A 24,011-nucleotide genomic window follows, 5' to 3' on the forward strand; every position below is an offset into this window, starting at 1 on the left:
AACAGCTTTAATCAGAGGATATTTGATACTTCAGAACTGTTCTCAGTCTTTTTCTAACTTTTCTCAATAATATGATTCAGATTATTTACTAAAGGTATAAAAATCTATGTTAGATTAAAATACAGAGTAAGATCCAGTTTCATCTTTGACAAGTACATAATCTAGTAATAAAGACATTATACTAATAAAAGTAATATTATGCTGCTATATGACTATAATGCCAAACATACTATATGAAAAATAAATATATAAAATATACATTTATAGATATGTAACTGTAAAACAGAGAAAAATTAAATGGGAACTAGACTCAATGTCCAAATCAAGTTTTAACAGAGAAATAATTCCATTGTGAAAAATATGGGATATTCACTTGGAGAAGGAAAAAGTTTAGTGGCTTCCAAAGGCTCTTGAAAGGTAGGGAAGTGTGAGAAGCATAAATTCAGGCAGGGATGTGGAATTATAATGTCACGGAGCAGTGGGGTGAAAAAGAGCAATCTGATGCGTCCAGAACATAGGTTAATGCAGGCGAGGACCTGGCTCGTGATTGGCTGAGAAGGTAGGCTGAGGCTTTTTATGGTACTAGGCTGGCTTTGACTTTGGTCTAAAGGTAACGGAACATACTGCTGGTCTAGGAGAAAGATACCCAGATATCAGAGTAGAGACCAGCCAGAAGGCTATTGCAGCAACTTCAAAAAAAAAAGAAAGAAAAGGTACTTATTCTTGATTGCTCATCTCCTGCCAGGAGCCTCCTGGATTTGAACCTCCTGAAGTGCCCATGGCCACAAAACTTTCCCAGATGTGCACATCCTACACATGGCATTATTCCTTCAAACTCATTCCTTCTCTACCTCATGCTCAATGCATCAGCAAATGTCATTGGCTCTGCCTTCAAAAAAATTCCTAAATATGGCCATTTTCCTGCAGTTCCTACACTCCCACTTTAAGTGGAAGTTGCTTCCCACCCCTATGATCCTTTAAGAACCATACTCCCCCAGAGGCTCTCCACTCTTCTCCATCCCTTTCATTGCTGGCAATGAAATCCAAAATCCTCCATTAGTCTTTGTCCTGGTTCTGTCCCCTCACCCTGCTCCAGCTACAAGACTCCTCTGCTTCTTTCTCATTCAAGCCTGGTCCCACCTGCCAGCTTTGGAGAGAGCTATTCCCTGTACATTTGACCCATCAGAGAAGAGTTCTCTGAGAGTCCTGGCTAAAGAACAACACTTACCTGACATTTCTCCCTTCAAAGAGTCTCTTTTGCTCCCCAACTCTGGGCTTTCCATACCGCTGGCCCCCAGCCCCACACCAGTGCCTGGCACACAGCAAGCCCTCAGTAAATGTGTGATGTGTGAAGCAGTCAGAAATGGCGATTTCATAACATCAAGTGGAATAAAAATTAGGCTAATCAACTAAGAGAGGAGCAGCTCTATTCCTCCCTTACAGATGTTAACAAATATTTTGGACCACTTTCTCATTCCAAGAACCTCCACTCAAGTCTAATCATGGATTCTGTCAAGGTTCTGTCACAAGTGGCGAACAGGAACATCTATCAAGAGAAATGCCAGAGCCCCATGGAACCAAATCAGCTGCATGGCAAGCCTCCCTTGCACAGGTCTAGTGGGGCTACTACCACAAAGGAAGATGGAGGAGTGTACAGGGCTCTTCACACATACAGAAGACTGAGTATTAGGGCCTGTGTCTGCTCCCCGCCTACAAGTTACCAGCCTTCTCAGACCTTGTAAATGTTCTCATAATTTAAAAGTTTGGCTAAAACACCTACCCACAGTGTTCTTACAATGGTGGAACTGAGTGATGTGGAGCAAACAACTTGGACCCTGGTTATGAAGAGGGGTGGCACTGGGTCCACTCAGTGAGGAGGGCAGGAGACACAGGCCCTCCCCATGCCAGACTCACCTCCTTGGGAGTGCCATGGGGAAATGTAGAGCTGATTCTTATGGGAGTATGGAGAGGAAAGGTTCATTTGCAGTCATCTTGAGAGCCAAAGAATGGTCCTACATGCTGAAAAAGACTTGAAGGTTTACATCTGTGACACCTCATGTTGTTTTGACAGAATCCTTTAAGCTTAGAAGGGGGACCAGAAATAAATGTGACTATTAAACTAGCAAACTAATAACAGTGCCTTTTGAAGGCCCCATTTTATAATAAGCCTTCTCCAAACACACCACAAGTTTCCATTTGCATTCCTAAATTTGCAAGGGCACAAGCTACCTAGCAGCCTCTAGAAATGACTGAGTCTTGAGTCTACCATTGCCTGGTTTCTCCATCTGTCCCTTAAGATTCAGGTAAGAATGATTCAAGAATGACAACAAGAAAGAGAGAGAACAGAGATGGATGAGACTAAAAGGAAAAGAGAAAGTCCATATTTCTGTGCTAGAAAAAAATTTTTCTCTTTGTCCTTGAAACCCTGATCTTTTTCTCTATCTGAAAGGTAGGTATGTCAGGAACTCCCTAAGTATAAATTTAAAATATTGGAAATCAACTAGGAGTAACCTGAAAGTAGATAACAGTGACTGTCACCCCAGGATATGCTGTATCATACAGATGCCCTCCTGTGCTCCACCCCAGAAGTTCTGATTCAGGGTATGTATCAGTTCATATAGAGGTGTAGGAGCAATATCTGTATTTTAAATGCCCCTAGGTTGTCCTGACTCACTCCAAGTGTAAGTTGCCAACAACTGTAACAGCGAAAAGTATCTGGAGTGATGCCTGCCATGGAGGATTCTGCCCACTGATTACGATTTCTTCTAGAACAGTCACCTATCAGCCATGCCAAACTCCAAGGTACAGAGAGATTCAAAAGCCCCCAGAATATTGGTTGGAATACATTAGCCACAGTCCTTATCAATAGCAACTGTGAATTTGAATATTGACTTGAATTCCAATAACCCACTCCTTTCCACTCTCACCCTCTCCTGATTTTCATTCATGTGTCAAGTATGTATTGAGCTCCTGCCACCTGCCAGGTCCCCGATACAGCAGAGACACTGGGGATACAGCAAAGAACAGAATGGACACAGCACCTTCCCTCATGACGCATGCAATTTGAGGGAGAGACAGAAAGCAAGCAGTAACCCCACAGACAGCCATCTAAGAGCAGTTACACAAGCCAGGAAACAAAGGGATTGTGTAAAGGTATGTGACAGGGGTCTGCTTCCACTTGGGAATCAGGAAAGCCATCTTTCGAAGGAGTGTTTAAGCTGAGAGCTAAAGAAGGCAAGAGCTGGCTAGGCAAAGAGCTTCAGGAAGGAGCATATGTCACACATTTTTATATGATAGTCTGTAAGCTTTGTCTGTAAGGGGAGAAATCTGCCCACTTCTCTGTTGTGATCCTTCAGAGACAGCACTCTGGACAATGAAGTAAAACCAATGAGTCCCTAAAAGACCCTCAAACCATCTCATATTCTAGCCAAGTAGTGACCAAGGGGCTGGGTTAGCTTTGCCTACTTTATTCATTCATTCATTCTTCACTCAATAATTTCTTGCATGATCTATTTTTCTCAGGCACTGTGCCAAGTAGGGGTGGTATAAAGCTTAATCAATCTCCATCCCTAGCCTCCAGAAATTTATCACCTATTGGGGAGACACATTAACAAGTAATTATGAACTAGAATGTAAAATGGGAATAAATGTGATACTAAATGAGAACTAAATGAGATAATATACAAGCATGCAAGATGCTTAGATGAGTGCCTGGAACATGGTAAATATTCCATAAACTTTAGTCACTCTCATTAGAAGAAGACAGTGTGTAGGATACCAGGAAAGGTAGAATAAGGTGTTATACGAGCACCTAACTGAAAGGGTTAGCAAAGGTGGGAATAACACTGGAGCTGGCTTCAAAGGATGACTAGTTAATCTGTAACATCTCAATTGGAGGATGTTAACGATAATAGCCAGCCTGTACAGTGTGCTTACTGTGCATCAGGCACTGAGCAAAGTGTGGTCCTCATTATATAGATGAATAAATGAAAGCCCCAAGAGGTGAAATAGCTAAGGTCATACTCATAGCAAATGGAAAAACCAAGATTTGAAACCAAGAGGATCAAAATCCAGAAGCTGATTTTTTTCTAGCAGTTATATTTTTGAATTTTAGAAAAACATTTAAACTTCAATAAAGAGCAAAGAATATGTTATAAAATTCCATGTACTTATAACCTGAAATTTGTGCATTCATTTTTATATTTGCTTTAGTTATTTTTTGTAAAGGCACGGAAATACCACTGAAATGTCCTCTGTACTGCTCACTCACCAATTCCATTCTTCTCTTTCCCCAAACATGACCATTATGGTGAATCTATTGTGTGTCCTTCTAGTCCTTCAGCTTTTACTTGAATCACCAGTGTAGAAGTCCAAAACCTAAGATATGTGTAACAGTAAGTAGTAAGTTGTATTGTGTTTTAAATATCCACACAAATTGTTTCATTCTCTATGTGTTGCCCTGTAACTTGCTTTTGTTCATATAGCATTATTCTTTGCTGCATGTAATACAATGACACTTATAGATTTGACTTATTTACTTTACCTGCTGTACACTATTCCATTTCACATCACCAGTGATGTGGCCCTAATGACAGACACTGAGTTCTTTCTATCTTCCCACCACTGGAAACACTACTTCCCTGGACATCCTTGCACAAGGCAGGAATTTCTTCAGAAGCCCTTAACAGCAATATGTTATTTATTCCCCCATGAGATATTAAGACAAAAGATAGAGGTCAAGTACAGCCAGAAGGTGCCATACAGTGAACGCTAACCAGAACCCTGAGAGCTGCCATGATTTCTTGAATATTGAAGGCAAAAATAAGCTACATTTGATAGAAATTGGCATAGATTGGCTAGGCCTAGGTTATTCTTTTCAGTTTCCCCCTCAGAGCTTAGAGCAATAGTTCTCTTAGCTATATATGAAAATCACCTAGAAAGCCTTACATCACCAGAGATTTATGATTTAGTGGGTGTGTGGTGTGGTCTCAATTCAGTTCTTCACGGTCTAGCAGAAAGCACTGCCCTGATAAACATACACTGAGAACATGCAAGGGGACAGGAAAAATCACCACTCTCCCCTCTTCTGGGACTCTTCCCTAAACTCCACACCTTACCTCTACTGTGGCCATACCAGGTTCCACAGACGGGCCTGTGTTCACTTCCCTGGGCACAACAGTCTTCCTCCAGCTGCCCTGAGAGAAATTTCGACTCACCGATTCTGGAAAAACACAGCAAGGTGCCCTGGAATCCATTCACTTGCACTTCTGGAACTGAAAAGGACATACTAGTCAAGAAAACGTAAGGCAATAGGAGACAGTTTACTTCTTCTCCACCTTCCTTTCACAGAATAGCTGATTTTCCTAATACTGGTATTGCTGTCCATTCAATGTTCAGGCACTTTTATCTATAAAGAACATGAGCCCATGTGAAACTTAGAACTATGCTGATAAGGAACACAGGTGAGTCTATGCCCATTTCACCAATAAATAAATGAGACTCCAAAGATTAGGTGACTTAGTCAGGGTTCTCAGAATTTAAGATTTTATATATTAGTAAAAAAAAAAATGTAATAGTGAGACAAGCATATTTATTTTGTCCATTGACATTTTTAAATATCACCTACTATCACCTAGAAGAAAACATAGGCAGTAAACTCTCTGAGACTGACTGCTCTTAGTAATATTTTTTTGGATGTCTCCTCAGGCAAGGGAAACAAAAGAAAAAATAAACAATGAGACTACATCCAGCTGAGAAGTTTTTGCCTATCAAAGGAAAACATCAACAAAACAAAAAGACAACCTTAATGAGAGAAGATATTCACAATGATACATTTGATAAGGGGTTAATTTCCAAAATAAGGAACTCATACAACTTAACACACACAAAAAAAGTCCGATTAAAAAATTGGCAGAGACTTTGAATAAATATTTCTCCAAAGAGGACACACAGATGGACAATAGACTTATAAAAAGATGCTTAACAGCACTAATCATCAGGGAAATGCAAATCCAAACCAGAATGAAATATTACCTCACACCTGTCAGAATGGTTATCATCAATAAATCAACGAACAACAGATGTTAATGAGAATATGGAGAAAAGGAAAACTTTTGTGCACATTGGTTGGATTGCAAATTGATATAGGCACCATGGAAAACAGTATGGAGGTTATCAAAAAATTAAAAATAGAACTACTATATGACCCAGCAATTTCACTTCTGAGTATCTATCCAAAGAAATCTAAAAGAATAATCCGAAAAGATAAATGCATCCCTATGTTCACTTCTGTGTTATTTACAATAACTAAGATGTGAAAGCAATCTAGGTGTCCATTGATAGATGACTGGATAAAAAAGAAGTGGTACATATATACAATGGAATATTATTCAGCCATAAAAAAGAATGAAATCTTACCATTTGAGACAACATGGATGGTTCTTGAGGATATTATGCTAAGTGAAACAAGTCAGAAAGAGAAAGATCAAACCATATGATTTCGCTTATATATGCAATCTAAAAAAAAAAGAACAAACAAAACAGAAACAAATTTATGGATATGGAGAACAAACTGATGGTTGCCAGATGGGAGGGAGATAAGAGAACTGGATCAAAAAGATGAAAGAATTAAAAAACACAAATTGGCAGTTACAAAATAGTCATGGAGATGTGAAGTACAGCACAAGAAATATAGTCCATAATCTTGTAATAACTATGTATAGTATCAGACAGGTACTAGACTTATCAGGGAGAATTGCTTTGTAAGTTATACAAATGTCTAACCACTATGTTGTACACCTGAAACTAATATGATATTTTATGTCAACTGTAATTTAAAAATAAATAAATTAATAGATAAGCAAAATATACTAGTAAAGAAAAACAAATAAAAAATAAAATAATCACCCCTGTGACGCTTGAGTCCCTTGGGTAATATACTTGATTAGTGTGTGTCCCGCAAGCTGTAAGAACAACATTTTGATGAGGCCATTTTGGCATGCAGACATCTTGATGTGTAAAGTATAAAATTTTAATTGAGGCTTTTTGGTAACAGCAGAACATATTAACCACTCTAAAATACAAATAAAGGTATGAATTCTTTAGCATTTTTAGCTCTAACCTCAGTACCATGCCAGAGCTCTGTCACGGATCTTCAGCGTTATCATCTCCTCATCTTTAGGCGAATCAAAATGTGCAAGTGGCAAGTAGGATGAGTCCCCTGGCATGTCAGGAATGGGGCCTTAGTCAGGGAAGAGCTGTGGATCAAGCCTAGGAGGAAACTGAGTATGTTTGGGGGAAGGTGGGGAGAGTATGGAGGGCCAGAGGGGGATGAGAAAATGGACCAAAGGCATCTCTTATGCACTAAATTCAAAAACAGCAGGAAGTTTAATAGCAAGAATGAAACCATTTTCTATATTCTGCCATTGCCAAAAAGGTTTAATTCTATCTTTAAAAGCATGTTTAGATGTCCATGGTATCAATATACTACAACACTGCCTCAAAATTTCCATTACATGTCTACAGTCATGCCACCCTGAACAAGACCAATCCCGTCTGCTTTTGGAAGAAACTAAGCAGGGTCAGGCCTGCTTAAGATGAGAGACCATCTGGGAAGACCAGGTGCTGTAGGAGCAAAAAGTAAAAAATAAGGGATTGTAAGTTGACAAGGTCCTTTCAATCTATGAGGTCAACCAAGGGTTGCCTCGTCTAAAAAAAAAAATTTCCATGATATTTAACAGCCATGTCAGAATTGTAGAATTGGGTATGATTACCCCCCAAAACAACAATCTGAAGTACCTTTGAACTTTTGCAGCTATTGGAAAAATCTTCCTTACAGACAACTAAAATAGATGCCAGGATTCCAGACCTCGCCTTGGGCCTCACCCAAAGAATCTAATTCCTCTTCCTCATGAGAGCTTTTCATACAATCAGACCTTCCCCCAAATCACTTCTTCAGGCCAGGGGCCTCAGTTCCTTCGTGAGTTCCTGATGTGACGTAGTTTCACATCCCCTCCCTTACCCTAGACACCTTCCTCTGAATGTGTTTTGACTTGTCTTTATTGTTCTTCAAGTGTAGCACAGAAGACAGAACTTAGTTCTCCAGACCTTGCCCTCCCAGTGGATCGATCCATCATCCCCTTCACTTTAAATGGCAGCCTTTGTTCATGAGTCATAAGAGCACACTAGGTGTTGCTGTCAGCATAGCACATCACTGATATTGCAACTATGTCATCAGTGCATGGGCTCAAACCTGGATCTTCTAGCTCATAAATTGGGTCAGTCTTTTCCTGCACCACACAGACTTGAGGCTCCCAGGACACTGTCCTAATGGGAAAGAGAAATGTGAGCACATTGTTGCTGATGTGCAGCTCCAGAATGAGACACAGAAGTTCAACTCCAGATGCTCTCCTTTCCTTTATCCCAGCGAATCCTGGGGCTGGAAATCCTCTAAGCATTAGAAGCATGGTCTCCAGCTGTTTGGAACACATTTGAGTAACTCCTGCTTCCAGCTGTAATCCCCATGGCACAGTAGTTGCTTGGAGGAATAGGAAACCAGCAATTCTCTAGTAACTGTGGACTCATCCTAGCCTCCCCACCCCCATATTGCCCTTGCAGGTTGCCTGCCTGGGGACAACATACAGGTGTCTAAACTCATCCCAGAGTCATGACAGTAGGAGGATTTGACAAAGTGACATTCAATGCACGAAAGAGCAACAAAAAATAGAGAAACTTCCAGTGGGAATGGAATCAGGAGGAGACAGATCATCTACCACTTTTGATTGACTTTCCCACGGCATGAAAATTTCTCTTCTGCTATGAAAGAAAATTTTCCTGAGTCTTCCCCTACTTCCCTCACTGTATTTCCCTTTAAAATATTTTCTATGGTAGGTGAGACAGTCGTTAAGACATTAAAATTATGAAATGCCTATGGATATACTTTAAACAATTGATCCTTGCAGCAAACCTTCTCGCGTGAACAAATCCTGACTAAGCTGACTGTTGACTATAGATTTTTTCTGTACGTAAACATGCACACACCTCACACCACACGCACACACACACACACACACACACAGATGCACACTCACACATGCCACATGTAAAACCATTACAGGATAAATTCTTTCTTGAACTATGGTTCCAGCTGCGAGAAGTTTCCCATTAGCAACAATTGCAGGGTGACAGTGATTTACCATATACCTCATTTAGAACAAAATAATTCTTATGAGCATCCTAGAAGGATGCATTCATTCACTATCACAGTGAATTTTAACTTCTCAACCATTCATCTTCTCCCCTCCCATTAATTCTAGGTTCTGCTAGTAGCCACCCTCCTTAATTCTCATTATAACTACTAATATTAATAAAGATGGTGAGGCTTATGAGAAGAAAATGTGTTTCAGCACAGAGGAGATAATCCCCCCCACTGCAGGAAAGGGTTTTAATATTCAGATTTCATTATCATTGATGTGACTTCTGCCAGCGAAAGATTTGCACGTGAAGACAAGACTCTGCCTAGACACATATTGGTTGCCTTCCATTGTAGGGGCATTTTCAAGAATATTCAAAATGCAGCACAAATTAGACATGTCAGGAGGCTATAGAACACACTCTTCACTGTTAAAAATGTCAAGTTGGTTGCAGTAAGAAATTCATGGTATGGCAGTTTCTTTCCCTGCATGGCAGAAGTTTGAGTTTAGATGCTCCTTAGATATTTCTGCTTGGAAAGGATTTTGTCACAAGCCCTTGGGCTGAACGAAATCAGATGGCCAGAAGCTGTTCTCTGTTCTTCAGTCTCTGTAGAAAATAAGGAGAGAAATACAAGAGAAGGAGAGAAATAGGGTCAGGAAGCCCATTCCAAGCCTGTCAGGTGCCAGGCTCTCTGAGCATATAGACCAGAAATAGTGACCCAGTAAACTCACTCAGGCCAGGGCTCTACAGAGAGATGCATGCATTCAGAGATGAAAGCACATTTCTGAGTTTAGAATTCTTGAAGTCCACTGAAATTGTCTAGTAAGTGTATGTTGCATGCTATCCTGAGAAAAAGTAGAGTCAGTCAAGGTCTGCTTACAAGGTGCAGGTTATAACATGCTTTGAGCAACAGCAGGTTATAACATGCTTTGCTTCCTCCTTGGTGAGCTGTTGTGCTTCTCCAGAGGTGTGTGTGTGTGTGTGTGTGTGTGTGTGTGTGTGTGTGTGTGTGTGTGACAGAGAGACAGAGATGGGGAAAGAGAAAAAACGAGAAAACACATGACATTGATGTAGCTAATGATTGCAAGGGTTGGCTAAAATTATCAAGCCGTGAACCACTGAGCTCGGATTTGCCATTCATACTACTCCCTGACCATCTAAGACTGACCATAATGTCTTTACATACATGCACACGTGCACATGTTTACACAGAAAATACTTAAGAAAAAGATTCATTGTAATTTCTCTTGGTCTTTGGGAGGACAGGGAAGCCAATGATAAAAGTGAGCTCAGTGTTAGGATTCCTGGCTACCTCTGCCCATTATCTTCCATTTAAGGCTGACCTTGTACACACTCAGCAGGCTTGCATTCCTTTTTATGACAAACAACATCATTAGTGCACCATGGCAACAATCATGCCTATTCCTACAAGCCTTTAGGTGCTGAAAGGTGTTTCACTGGTCAGAAATGCATGTCACTGCTCTCAGTTTTGGTTCTTGAACTGCGAAATCAATTTTGCCCCTACAATCTGAGGACCTAAGAAAGCTAGAGGAAAAAAGCCAAGTGGACCACAACTCCTTTCTTGAGTAAACAATCTATTTACATACAAAAGAAATAAGACAGGATCTTATTATCCAGCAGCATTCTACCATGCTACACAATTTTACCATTGACCTAGATAACCTGAGTTCTTGGAAAATTCCAGGTGGAATAATACAAAAACACGTTCTCATTACCCCCAAAGATAAATGTCTTTAAATAAAAGTGTTCTCATTTTGTTTTCTGTCATTAAAATAGTAATTTAAATTCCTATCCTTCTCTATTCATAGTTATAGGTTGATGCAAGTAGACTGGATGAACTCTATTCCAGCATCTATTTTTACAAGTAAGAGGCACATGGAAATCAAAGTAAGGAAGGTTCTCACTTTGTTGGCCTGCACTTTCAAAACGAACTATTGAAATATTGTCTGGAAAATCCAGTCCTAAGACCATGAAGATATTTCTCTGTGAATCTAACTTAGTATCAAGGCAGGCCCTATAAACAGGAAATAATTTAAACATTCAAAAAGATACAAATTAATTCACAATCTTTCCACTAGTGGATATTTTTCATGACATTTAGCAATTTAACCAGTCTCTAAAAATATCAACTCATTCTAAAATTTGAAAGTGTCAGTACTCTAAGCTGGCTGAGTCCTTCCCAAAAGAACAAGTGAATTCACCACTAGTCAGATGTCCCTTCCTGCTAGGCCACTGAATTGAACCCTCTAGGTTCATCACAGCGTAAGTAACTCCCCAGAGGAGGAAATGCCCAAGGACTTGAAAAGAGAAAGTATTTCACGCCTGCTAGGCCAATACGAACCATTTACCCTTGAGTGTCAGTAAAGGAAGAAGTCAAAAATGGCTCTTAACCAGGCATCCCCTAGGGAGGGCAAGATTGTGTATGCATCTAGGAATTTTGCTTCCCTTGGTCTAGGTCAGTAATATTCAGATCATAGCTCTTCAGCTGTAAGCAGATCAGTTCACATGCAAATTGTGGCTGGTGAAGCCCTTTCTTTCTCTACTAAAAATATATCTTTCACCTCTTTTTCCAGGGCAAAACCAAGTGATGCCTTTATTTAGTAATAATTGCAAATATGGCTCCTGTTACATTAAACTCTGAGGAACATTAATGCAAGGCCAAATGCAGCTACTCTGACTTCTCATAGGAATGACTTTCACTTTCAACTTCTCTGGGCCCCTTAGCCAAGCAGAACCTTCAGCAATGTATTAAACTACCAACCATGATGTGGCTGGGAAAGGAGGAAGGAATTTCCTAATGCTTTCCCATCTGACCCATACCAGCTTCCCCAGAGAATGAGCCTGCTAAGACAGAGTATTCTCACTTGAGTTCAAAATCTGTATAGACCAAGTAGCTCAGGACTTACCACTTGTTTGCACTGACATTGTCCCAGTAGGGACTCAGAAAAGTAAAGTAACTTGTCAGAGGCCACTTAGCAGTTAAGTACCAGAGCCATGACTCCAACTCAGTTCTGTTGTGCTCCAAAGTGCATGACCTTTTCATTGTGTAGCACTGCTTGACATTTTTCTTAAGAGTTCTCAGGGACTGTTTCAGCTAAGGTAACAGTCACTGCTATAACAAACAAGCCCCAGACTGTATATCAACTCAAACAAGATAGTTTATTTCGTGTACACATAAAGTCTGAAATGTATATTCCTGGTAGGCAGCAGCTCTCCTTCAGTCAGTGATTCAAAGACCTAGGAGCCTCCTACCTTGCAGTTCTACCATTTCCTCCTGTGGCTTCCATGGTGGTCATGCTCGTCTTCACCAAGAGGGTCGAAGAGGGAGGGAAGGCATGGAGGATCATTCATGGGTCAAGCCTGGAAATGGCCCACACCCTTTAGTCTAGAACTCAGTCTTTTGAGAATGTAGACTAGCTGTGTACCCAGAAAAAAAAAGAAACTGGTTTGGTAAATGGCTAACCAATTTTTTTTTTCACAAAAGCTAAAAAATTTAGTATTTGAGGAGAAAAGGACATGCAACTCAACAAAAGTTTGTGGCATAAATTATGTGTGTTTTAAAAGATAACATGTATTAATATATTTATATGCATTGACCAAATTGAGATTTGGAAAAACTTTTAAGCCAGGCCCTATGATCAGTAACATTTTATATGTCTGAAGAGAAATACAAACTCATTTACAATCTTTCTATGAATAAACATATTTCATGATATTTAGCAATAAAACCGGCCTCTAAGAACAACTACTAAAGATAGAATTAATAATATAAAAGGGTCAAGTTCCCCTAAGTATTACACCATCAGTAAGAACTGGGCTTGGCCCTGAAAACTACCTTCTCACTTAGGTAGACTCTGTTGTTTCAACAGGAAAGATGAATATCCCAGAACCCACAAAGCCCAAGTGCCCTGTGGGCTACATAAATGCTGGTTCTTTAATGTTACTGGCAAAAAAAGTACACAGCTTTCCTATTAAGCTCCAACCATCCTCAGTGCATAAATATTTGAGATTTCATCTACCCACATCACTTTGGTCAGTGATGACTACTTACTCCAGACCCTTTTCAGCGGCAAGAGAAGGAAGAAGTTCTGATGACAGTGATAACGTCTTAAGCACTTTCCCTATGCATGAGCTAGGCAGTGACCAAGGAACATAAAACTGCATCCCTTCCAGGTCTGTTCATTGACTGTTTCAAATGTCCAGGTGCATATATATAGCAGTATTTGGAAACTGAAGCTCCAAGCACCCTGAAGAATAAACTAAATGTGTATGTTCTCATAAATTTTGGGTAGATAAAATAGAGTTGCTTAAAACAGGAAAACATTGACTTGATTTTTATGGTTTGTTAGATGTGGTTCAAGTAAATGTCTCCTCTACTCTGTTAGCAACCCTTCCTCTGGCCCGCCCCTATTTTAGCTTTCTTCTTGGCCTTCTGCAGAAAATCAAAAGGGTGGGAACCAGAGCTTAACATAGTTCGTCAAATGCTAAGTGCTCGTTTCAATTCCCCAATATGCATTAAGCATCATTATAACCAGATTACAACATGAGTACTGGGGTTACAACATGGTCGCACCTTAAAGAGGCCCCATTTTCTCTGAGAAAACAAAGGTGCATATTCTCTTGCATATAGAAGAAACGCAGAAACTATTTCTTGCATGACCGAATGAACAATCAAACCCTGTAATCATATTCTATGTCAAGAAAAGATCTCCAGCCTTTTCTAAAAAATGAAGACCATATCAATTTGGCTGAGTTGTTGACCCCTGTTTCCTTTCATATATTAGGTAAATTGCACAGTTCTCACTGATAAGGGTGAGCAAGAACAATATTAGAAGAATTTCTCCCTAAAAAATATTTTAATACGCTTTTTAAAAATTTCTCAATTACAGTTGACATTCAATATTATATTAGTTTTAGGTGTACAGCATAGTGGTTAGACACTTTTATAATGTACAAAGTGATCCCCCATAAGTCTTGCACCCACCTGATACCATATATAGTTATTACAATATTATTGACTGTATTTCCTAAACTGTACTTACATCTCCATGTAAGTACAGTTATTATCTCCATGTAAGTACAGTTATTTTGTAACTGCCAATTTATACCTCTTAATAGCATCATCTTTTTCACCCAGCCCTTCAACCTCCCTCCCATATGGCAACCATAAGTATGTTCTCTGTATCTATGAGTTTGTTTCTGTTTTGTTTGTTCATTTATTTTGTTTCTTAGATTCCACATATAAATAAATCATATGTTATTTGTCTTTCTCCATCCGACATATTTTACTTACTGTAATATCCTGTAGGTCCATCTATCTCTGTTGTCGTAAATGGTAAGATTTCACTTTTTTATGGTTGAGTAATATTCCATTGTATATATGTACCACCTCTTCTTTATCCATTAGTCTTTTAATTTGAGCATTTAATCTATTTATATTTAAAGTAATTATTGATAGGTATGTTGTTGTTGCCATTATATTGTTTTATGATTGTTTCTGTAGTTCTCTGTTCCTTTCAAATTCTCTTGCTCTCCTCTCTTGCATGTTGATGACTTTCTGTAGTGTTCTGTTAGAATTCCTTTTTCTTTTATTTTTGTATATCTATTGCAGATTTTTGGTTTTGGTTACCCTGTCCTTCACATATACAAAGCTATATTTATAGTAGTCTGTTTTAAGTTGATGGTTGCTTAATTTCAAACACATTCTAAAATCTACAATTTTTATTCACCCTCTCCATATTTATGATTTTGTCATTGTTTTTTACTTCTTTTGTGTGCACATAGTTGTGTGTATCCCTTAATTTCCTGTTGTAATTATACATGATCTTCCTACTTTTGTGTTTTATTCTTTATACTAATTTTAGTATTAGTTGATCAACTGTTTTTATTATGTACTTGCCTTTGTCATTGAGAATATTCTTTGGTGATATTTTCTTATTTGTATTTTTTAATTTTTTATTTCTTCTTCTTCCTGTAATACTGACTTGAGGATGAGCTCCTTTAGCTTTTTCTTGTCTGGAAAGGTCTTTATCTGTCCTTTAATTCTAAATAATAGCTTTGTTAGGTAGAGTAATCTTGGTTGTAGGTCCTTACTTTTCATCACCTCGAATATTTGGTGCCAATACCTTCTGACCTGCAAAGTTTCTGTTGAGAAATCAGCTGATACATTCTCTTTGTCTCTAACCTTTGGCATTTTAATTATGATGTGTCTTGGTGTGGGCCTCTTTGGGTTCATTTTGTTTGGGACTCTCTGTGCTTCCTGAGTTTGTATGTCTATTTTCTTACAAGGTTAAGAAAGTTTTCCATCATTATTTCTTCAAATAGGCTGTCAATTTCTTGATCTCTCTCTTTTCCTTCTGGTATCCCTATGATGAAAATGTTGGTATGCTTGATGTTGTCCCAGAGGCCCCTTAAACTATCTTCATTTTTTAAAAATTATTTTTCCTCATTGCCATTCTGATTGGGTGTTTCTGCTTCTTCTTGTCTAGATTGCTGGTTCAGTCTTCCACTTCATCCACTCTGCAAGTGATTCCTCCTAAGGTAGTCTTCATTTCAGTGACTGTATTCTTCATTTCTGACTGCTTCTTTTTTATGATTTCTATCTCCATTTTTATGTTTTCTGTCTCGTTGTTAAAGTTCTCAGTGAACTCATTTACTCCTCCCCTAAATTCATTGAGCGTCCTTATAACCAGTGCTTTAAATTCTTCATCTGTAGATTTCTTGTCTCCATTTAGTTTAGTTCTTTTTTTGGAGCTTTGTTCTGATCTTTCATTTGAGACATGCTTCTTTGTCTCCCATATTGGCTGCCTTCTTCTATTTGCTTCTATATATGAGGTAGGGCTTCTGTGTCTCCTGGTCTTAGTAGGGTGGCGTTATATAGTAGGTGTACTCTGGGGTCCAATGGTGCAGTCTCCCTGGTCACCTGAGCCAGATGCTCCAGGTGTGTTTCTCGTGTGCGTTGTGTGTGTGCTCTCCTGTTGTAGTTGAGCCTTGGTTACTCTTTGCACATCATTGAGAAGGATTGGCACTTGGGCAGAGTGGTCGTGAGAACTGCTCAGTGACTATAGTGGAGGAGCTGTTGTACAGAGGCTGACCCTATGGAGTAGGATTCACTTTAGCAGGTCTTTGGTGCCTGCCCATTCTTCCCTTTGTGTGTGTTGTACTTGGACGTGGCCTTCAGTGGTCCTCTGGTTCAGACCAAAGCCAGTCACCAGGTGAGCAGGCCAGAGCCTCCTGGGGGTTGAGGGGCTCCACCTCAGGCAAAGTTCAGCTGTGGCCTGTGTCCTGCCAGGGGCCACCTGGCATGAGCCACCAAGCAATCTGCAGATGGCCACCACCAGCACTGGTCTCGGATGTGCCTTGAGAGGCCAAGCCACTAACTGAGGCTGGCTGCCACTAGTGCTGGGCTTGAGACTACTTGGAAAGATGTATGGGGCATACCAAGGCCAGGTGCTACTTGTTTAGGTTTTATGAACCTTTGAGAGATTTTAGTAAAGTCCACAGTATGAGCCAAGACAAGGCATTTATATGGAAAAGCCACTGAAAGTGGCTTGCGTGGGTCTGTAAATTGGGTAGGGGGAGTGTGTCTCAGGGAATCACCAAGGTGGGGTAGCCAAGTTAATGGAGACTCAGATGTGGCAGTCACCTGGGTCTGCTCATTGGGCTGGGAGAAGGCTCAACAAAGAAACAATGCCCTCTGCCAACACTCCTGTTTAGGAGAAAACTAGCCCCCAGCCCTGCAACAGCCTTTTTCCTGAAGCCAGACAACTCAGTTCCTCTCTATATGTCCCCAATGCTGGAGCTCAGAGCTAGTGAGTCTGCCAGAGAGTAAGTCTTTGTGTGGACCCTGTAAGAGGAATGTCTGCAATTCCCTCCACCCTCCCTCTCAATCAGACACAAGCTCTGCAGGGTTTTACAGCCAGAAGTTGTGGGGACTTCTCTTCCTTGCACTGGAACCCTGGGCTGGGGAGCCTGATGTGGGGCTGGGACCCCTCACTCCTCAGAAGGTACCTCCGCAGCTGAGATATCCTTCTCAATTCTCAACCACTACACGTGGTGGGATCAGCCCATTTCATGTCTCTGCCTCTTGTACCAGTCAGGGTGGCCTCTTCTGTGTGTCCCCAGTTATAGAACTTTTGCTCATCTAGAATTCAGGTGATTCCCAATAATGGCTGCTCTGTAGGTTAGGTGTCATTTTGATGTGACCACAAGCACAGCATTTACCTACTCTGCCATCTTGACCAGAAGCCTGAAATCATAACTTTTTGATATACTTAATTTGCCATTAGTATGTTCAAAAGGAGAGAAGGCCCTCATGTGCTATCACACATATTAGCTGACTTGACTGACAGATCATTCTCACTGCAAATTAATTCTCTGGCAATCTAGTTACTTGTACCAGCCTCTGTAAGACAATAAATTGACCTGTGATGAGGGATCGAGTCTCAGTGTGCTGTTGAAAGCATATTCAATCCTGAGTCCATTGGCAGCCCACCTTGTGAAGTCTTTGGGCAGCTGGTTGGGCAGCCTGCTAGTCATTTTTTTTTTCTCAGGCTCAGTCACTCAGTGCTGCTGCGAGATGTCGTGCATGGTACAGTGAGTGAGTGTTCTTAATGTACAAACTTCAGATGCTTCTAGGAACAGATGGAGTGGGAAAAATAGTTAGCATTGTATATATGATCTAATGAGTCTTCACATTAAGGTTGAAGGCTCCAAACCACACCATTTGAGAATTTTTTCCATGAGATAAGTTGACTATCTATTGAAATACTCATAGACTCAACTATATAAACTGAATATATTTTTGTTTATTTAAGTGAATTTTAGGAACGAGAGTCATGCAAACATACTATAACTCTGTCATTTTCCCCACAAAACTTCAAAGAACATGGATTATCAACAATGTATATACCTGCATTTGTGTGTTTGAAAACTATCAACAAATCCATATTCATGTAAATAGTTGTTTCCTAGTACAGCTCACATGAGAACCACAGTTTAGAGAATTTTAGTTCTCTTTGTTAATAGGAGCTCCATCATAGGTAACTAATTACTTTTCTCTTGCTACTTTTAAGATTCTCTTTATATTTAACTTTTGACATTTCAAGTATTAAGTGTCTTTGTGTGGGTCTCTTCAGGTTCATCTTGTTTGGAATTTTCTGTGCTTCCTTTACTTGTATATCTATTTCTTTTGCCAGGTTAGAGAAATTTTCAGTTATTATTTCTTCAAATAGGTTTTCAATTCCTTGCTCTCTCTCTTCTCCTGGTACTCTGTGATGCAAATGTTGTTACGAGTGATAGAATCCCAGAGGTCCCTTAAACTATACTTATTTTTATTTTGTTTTGCTTTTTGCTATTTTAATTGAGTGTTTTCTGCTGCTCTATCCTCAAACTCACTGTTTTTATCCTCTGGTTATTCTAAACTGCTGTTGATTTCATCTAACTTATTTTTCATTTCAGTTCTTGTATTCTTCATTTATGACTGGTTCTTTTTGTTTTATATCTCCTTTTTTAGTTTCCTATCTCTTTCTTGTAGTTCTCACTGAGATCATCTATTCTTCCCCTAGGTCCATTGTGCACCCTTATAACATGTACTTTGAACTCTGTGTCTAGTAGGTTGCTTGCCTCCATTTTGTTTAATTATTTTTCTAGAGTTTTGTCCTGTTCTTTCATTGGGACATGTTTCTTTGTCTCCTCATTTTGGTTACTTCCCTGTGTCTTTTCTATGTTTTAAGTAGATTTGCTACATCTTCCGGTCGTGACAAATTGCCATTGTGTTGAAGGTGTCCTGTGAAACCCGGCGAAGCATATCCCTGTTTACCCTAGTCGTGTGCTTCAGGAGTGTCCCTTGTTGTGTGTGCCCTCTTGTTGTAGTGGAGCCTTGATTGCTGTTGGGATCAGTGGTTGAGATTAACCCCCAGGCTGACTGGCTGTGAAGACTGGCCATGACTATGGCAGACAAGCTGTTGTTCAGAAGCTAATCCCACAGAGTTGGATTTGCTTTAGTGGGTCTCCGGTGTTTATCAAGTCCGCCCTTTTGGTGTGTCATTTGTGGTATTAATTGGGTGGGATCTTATGCAATCTGAAGCCAGCCACCAAGTGTGTTGATTCTTTGGCTTCTTAGGAGATGCTCCAGTGCATGCCAAGTTCAGCTGCTGCCTATGTCCAACCCAGGGTCACGTGGTAGAAATTACAAAGTGATTTGCAGCTAGTATCTGTGTATGTTGGGCGTGAAGGTGGCTGGTAGTTGTCATGCTGTGAACTGAGGCCTGCTGCCACTAGTGTCAAACTTGGGGCCACTTAGCAAGAGATACAGGGCACAACAAAGTCAGCCACTGTTCTTTTGAGATTTGCATACCTTTGAGACATTTTAGAAAAGTCCTCTGTGTGAGCCAGGCTGACCATTTGTGTGGATTAGTCCCTAAAATAGTTCAGGTGGAGCACATGAATTGTATCTGGCAGTGTCTCAAGAATCACCAGGGTAGGGAGAAAGGGGTGTTAACCAAATTCATGGAGACTCAGATTTGGTGCCTACCTCTACCTGCAGGTTATTTGGCAGGGAGGGTTCAAAAACAGCAACAACAACAACAACAAAAATGGCACCTGCTAGAACTTTAGTTCTTTCAGCCCCAACTCTTAAGCCAGACAATTCAGTTCCTCTCCATATGTTTCTGACCCTTTTTGTGCTGCTGTCCATCTCTGGAGCTTAGTGTTAGTGTCTGTGAGTGAGTCTGTGCATGGGCCCCTTAAGAGCATACCTGGGTCTACAGCACCCCTCCATCTCACCATGATGAAGTCTCCATTAATTTTCACAGCATGATGTTGCGGGGTCCCCTCTTCTCAGTACTGGTGCTCTGGCCTTGGAAGCCTGGTATGAAGCTAGAACCCCTGCTCCTAAGGTAGAACCTCCGCAGCTGAGATATCCCTCCTAATTCTTAATCATCGCACAGCCCTATTTGCATTTCTGCCCCTTCTACCAGTTTTGACATGACTTCTTCTTTATATCCTTAGTTATAGGGCTTCTGTTCCAGTAGTCTTCAGGTGGTTCTCAAGTGTGGCTGTTCTCTAATTTAGTTGTAATTTTGATATTTTTCCATGAGAAAATTGATAAAATGATCAGCAAAAGTACAAAAAAACAGGATGAGTTATTAAATTTTTTAATATTTAGCTTTTCCTAGTTTGTCTTTTTAAAGAATAAATACTCATAAACATAATTGAGTTATAAAGTTATTTCAAGCTTATGAAAACTACAGAATGCTTTTTCAGATTATTATTGAGAGTCAATAGAAATATTATTGTCAAGTCAAAATTCATTTCAAATCTCCCCAAAGGTTTTGATACCTTTTTTAATAGAGGTAAATCATTTTGCAATGCATGAAATCCATTTCTCTTCAAATATATTCTGCTATAAAATTAAACTGGGGAAAAATATGGCAAATAAGACACAGAGAGCCCAGAATACATGAAAAGTGGTTTAGTTCAGAACAAAGGACAAACACATATGGCAGTCATATTGCCATTCGGACAGATACAGGGTCTCTCTGAATCTCAACATATTATACTGAATAAGTTCCCTTGATGACTAGGTCAGTCTCTTTATAAGACAAGAAACTGCCTTAGCCACACAGAGATCCTCATTTTTAATATGAGAGATTTTACCCTGCCTGGTATTTTATTCAAGATGTTTAGTGTTATATTTGGAGACTCTTCCTTAGGGTTCATTGCTTAAATCTGTGTGTGTGTGTGTGTGTGTGTGTGTGTGTGTGTGTCAATGTGTATGGGTGTGTACTGGTATGGTAGCTCTTTACGATTTGGAGGCTCCTCCCCAATTACACAAATTCATTCTTGAAATGACTCTGGCAACTTCATTTTCATACCCTGCAATGTAAGTACATTAAGCCTTCTGTCTTTAATACCCTTGACCCATATAAAACATCATCCACCCCACCTCTGTTCTCCACCCTCTAAATTTATGTGTTTTGTTCCTATTTCCTATTGGGTTTTTTTTTTTTAGTATAGATATTTTTTTAAAGGAGTATCAAACATTTTTGTTCCTTTGATGGCATTATGACTGGCTCTTCATCTCTGTCTAATAAAAAGAGAGGTAACATTTTCTTTGCCCTCTCTTGTTCTTTCATATCTTCTGCAAGTTGTGTATTACAAGAAAGCTGCTTTTGCTAGTTTGACCTTATTCTCCCAAGCCTTTGTCACCAAAGTGTATGCTGTTGGAGAATTTACCTATTTTTTGGCCACTCTCACATTTTTATTTCATCTCTTTCTTACATGAACTTGCTTTCTTCCTCTTTTCTCAGTTTCATTGGAGCCAAAGAAAATATTTCTGTGTGCCCTCCTATTTTTCTTCTTAAAAAAATGCAGTTATTCAGAACTTATGTGCTTCTTATGCAACTAGGTTCCACAAGTTTTTTTATGTAAGCTTATTAAAGTCTGTTTTTGTAACATTTGTTTACTGACAATAACATCTATGCTTGCTAGCATCAATTATCTTCTAGAAGAAATGGTTGAATTGTACTCATTTTTATACATTGATAGCCTAAGGCTTTCCTATACACTCCCTTTTTGCAGTATATACAGCTGAATAGTTTTATTTAAAATGTTTAAAGATGACCAGCCTGGGATAGAGTTACAAGTTTTAAAATCTCACTATACTTAAATCCATATTTTAATTATTCATTTGTCATTCTATCAAGCATTGAGTTGGACTAGAATTATCTATGCCTCAAAGATCTCTTTAGCCTATTGACAAGAACTCCCTGACTCCCACTCCCATTGATTTATAACCAACAGAAAGCCTCCTTGTTCCCGTTCAGCACCTACTGGTCCTAGAACAGTGAACCCAACAAACAGGAACATATTTTCCAAGTCTGGCTTGGAAAACCACCTTCACCTTCAGAAGGGAAGCTGTATAATTATACTCCATCCAGGAGAGAGCCACATGTAATTAAGTAGGGAACAAACGCCTTTGATAAGAATTTTGAATATTCTTGAACTCAAGGAAACAGTGAGACAAATGAAGGAGATAAAAGAAATGATCCTGTGGTCAGGACAGTAGTAATACACAGATAGACTCTTAGGCCTGTTCCTATTAAATGTTAATAGCTAACATTTATAAGACTCATACTCTGCGTTACACTCAGTGCTAAGACATTTACGTGGCTTAGCTCTTCTCAATGACCCAATGAACAAGGTATTATCATCTCTACTTTACAAAGGAAGAGATAGAGGCATGGTAAGTTTCAGTAACCAGCCTAACATTCAGCTAAAAGGTGAATTGTAAATCCCTGAGCCTTTGCGCTTGCTCACTGCAGCTCATGATGTTGGTGACGTGGGCCTGGCACTTCCTCATAAGGAATGTAAAATGCTTGTTTTCTCCCTAACCCTCCCCTCCACCAAGACCTTTCCTGCTACAAAGACTTCTCTGGGTTCCTGACAAGCTTTGACCCTGGGTCCCAGATTTCTGGGTGTTCTCCCATTACCAGGGTCTCCTCTTCTTCCCGATCCTGGGCTCCCTTTGCTCTGTGTTAGTGAAAAAAGGAAAAACATTCAGCAAGGTCCAGAGCTATTTCCAGCCCTGATATCCTCCTTAGAAATCTAGCTTTCCAAGATACCTTGCTAAGGGTCCAAAGCTAGAGGCCACACAGCATCTGGTCAACAACCGAAGAACATGACTACGGCAAGGAGCCAGGACTAAATCAGTCATATATACCCCAGTCCATGAATTCAAATGCACCGAAATTGAGCCATGATGTGCCCCATAGTAGTGCAAATTTGGAAGCAATGCTATTGTCATTTGTCTTCCAGGTGTCGAACTGACCGGTTCTCTGAGTAGGCCCACCCTGATCATTTCACTCACTTCCAAATAACTGACTCTGCATCTTATACACTAGAGTATTTAGGACATTTCTCATCATGACACAGCAGCATTTTATTGTATCATCACCATTAAGGAAATATGGCTGAAACCCACTTACACAAGCACATGTGCACACACACACACACATCTGCATGCACCTTTTTCCTTTTCCTCCTTCATGTTTTTCCTTTAATATTTATCTTAACCTGATTTCATCTTCATAGTGACAATACTACCATCATTTTAACACCTATCATTTATTGAGCATTTCTTAGGGTTTGCCCTGTGCTAAGTACTTTATATACAGTTATCTCATTGAATCTTTGCAACCACCTGTGAGAAGAGAATAAACATTCCTATCTCAAAGATACTAAGTATTAAAGCTTAAAGAAGCCTAGAGACTTTATCTGGGACACTTGGTTACAAATAACTGGTGGACATGAGAGTCAGACCCAAGGCCACCTGCCCCAAGACTTATGCTAATAATCTCTACTTGTGTGGGTGGATGTCTTTCTAGCACATTTTTGAAAGAATTTATACTCCATGCTCCCTGTTGCAGGTCAGGGTAATAGTAATATGTGGTAACATTTTAGATAAAAATCACTCACACTAATAGTTTTTTTTCTGTAAGAGTTTTCTAATTTTTTTGTGGAGAAATGTAAAAGAGGCAATTGACCATCCCTGACTATTTACTGGCTACCATTTCCTCCTTCATTCCTCACAGACAACATTAGCTTCTAAAATGGCCTACTGTGCCATAGGGACATCAGACACAGATCAGACTCAAACTCAAAGGGAAGGAGAAAGCTGTAGAAAAGAAAAGGTAAGTAGGAAATGAAAACTTGCTTATTTTAATGTAGTTGGGAATCACCCAAGTTAACTTGGGTGATTTTATGCTTTTCTGAATGAGCATTTTGATTATCTCAGA

The 24,011-nt window shown here is 39.7% G+C and overlaps 1 long non-coding RNA gene across 1 annotated transcript in view; it reads right to left on the reverse strand.

Moving 5' to 3' along the window:
• Nucleotides 1-304: 304 nt before the first annotated feature.
• The window catches only part of LOC107497779, a 59,358-nt gene continuing 35,651 nt past the window's right edge, over nt 305-24,011 (reverse strand). Inside the window, exon 3 of the long non-coding RNA XR_001593883.2 lies at nt 305-5,273. This is a non-coding gene — a long non-coding RNA (uncharacterized LOC107497779). The remainder of the gene's footprint in view (nt 5,274-24,011) is intronic.

Source organism: Rousettus aegyptiacus, unplaced genomic scaffold (assembly GCF_014176215.1).
Source record: "Rousettus aegyptiacus isolate mRouAeg1 unplaced genomic scaffold, mRouAeg1.p scaffold_m13_p_11, whole genome shotgun sequence".
NCBI lineage: Eukaryota > Metazoa > Chordata > Mammalia > Chiroptera > Pteropodidae > Rousettus > Rousettus aegyptiacus.